The sequence below is a fragment of the Amblyomma maculatum genome, chromosome 9 (genome assembly GCF_055883805.1).
Source record: "Amblyomma maculatum isolate TAMU_Amacu chromosome 9, ASM5588380v1, whole genome shotgun sequence".
Classification (NCBI taxonomy): Eukaryota; Metazoa; Arthropoda; class Arachnida; order Ixodida; family Ixodidae; genus Amblyomma; species Amblyomma maculatum.
This window is the reverse complement of record NC_139352.1, coordinates 67,330,899-67,332,722: the sequence shown is the minus strand read 5'-3', so window position 1 is coordinate 67,332,722 and position 1,824 is coordinate 67,330,899.

Here is a 1,824-nt window from a genome sequence, read left to right as displayed (position 1 = left end):
TTACGTTAATATTTTCTGCAATTATTAATGCGACAGCATTACACGCATTACGTGGAAGAAAAATTCGCATACGTTGCTGAAAAAAAAATGGCGTCAAAAAATCACCTGACTATAGTCACTTTCCACAATCAATTGAGTCAATCAATCCCTAGTGAAAAAAAAAAAAAAAAAAACTTTATGAGTCACAATAACCTCGTATAGATTTCTTAGACTAAACTCATACAAATCTCATACAATCTCATATTTTGCTCATATTTTAAATGAGTTTAGTATGATATTATATGAGACTTGTATGAGTTTACTATACTATGATAATTTGTATGAGGTTATTGTGACTCATACGGTTTTTTCACTAGGAATTGGAGTGAATTTAAACTGAATTAAATGCACACCTTCCACCTCCCACGGCTAGCGGGTGGCAATTAAAGTGGGGAAATAATATTCTCCTTCCTGATAAACTTTGAGATACAGCGGAACTTCAGCGCTTTGGCATAGCTGCCCGTGAGGTACTTTAAGGGTCCGCAGTAAGTTTATATTTTTCTTTCAAAGTGTCGCACTGTAAAGCTGGATATCGCGAGACAATGGTAATATTTACCAAATTCTAGCGCCATATTTCATGTTCTTGGAGCCTTATTCAGTCGTTCTGAATAAACGAGGGCTGAAATTTACAGGTAAGAATAATGCATAGCTATACTAATGTGCAATTTTTCGAAAATCCCCGCTAAAAGGAATTTATTGCTGCCGCGAAGGAACACGAAAGGTAAGAGAAAATGTATGGGTGGGTTACGCTAGACGTGTTTGACGGAGGAAGAGCGCAAGACAGACATTCTCCTCGAATTTACATTCTTGTCCAGTATCGTAGAAACAGTAAAAAGAAAAAAAAAAGAAAGAAAAATAAATAAAGTCAAGCGACTAAATGGGCAAACCTATGTGTAACGACATAAAGTTGCTATATTGCAACTTTGAATATGCAGTCAGAAAGGAAAAAGAATACGCTCGAAATAAAATTGCGAAGAGCTCAAATTTCACACAGTTCGCAGCTCAGTATTTCAGGGGTTGCTACGAAAGCTACTTTTGCAGCCAATTTGTAATATTTTCTTTTTGAAAACGGTTATTTCTCCTCCGAGTAGGAAAACGAATGCTACTGGAGAAACCTCTCGGCCCCTACCAGAGTGCGTTCTTTACTGCCCGTGGCGAATCGGTAAATTCCCTGGCAATAAATCAGTAGGAAAAGAGAAGGATGAGTAAATGAGCAAGGAGTAATTTAACGAGCTTAAAATGAAAAGTACTTTTTTTTTTCTTGCTAAATTTCAACTTAATGTTCGAACATGCAGTCAAAAAAAAAAAAAAAGAATAACGCTTTAAGTGAAATTGCGAAGAGCTATCAAATTTCACACAGTTCGCTGCTCAGCATTTCAGGGGATGCAAATGTCTATAAAACCTTTGTAATCATTAATTCAAGACGAAAGTTACTCATTTTGCAGTGCATTTGCAATGTTTATGCCTCAAATACAGGCTACGTTTGAGTATTTGGGGATATCGAAGTAAATAAAATGGCTTTTGTCGTAGTGTCATGTACAGCGGCGTAAATATATATGAATGTTCAATGCGTGAAAGCCAACTCAACGACTTTTCAGGTGCGTATATTTTTGACATTCGATAGTTGGCGCCACATTGCCGGTGAAGAAAATTTAACTGGGCTGGCAATCGATTTTGACGACCTTTAATTTAAATATTATCTAGTCTTATTATCTACTTATTATTATTCTAGTCAGCGGTGTAACTCTGAAATATCGCGAAGAAACAAATCGTCCTAGTGCGTCG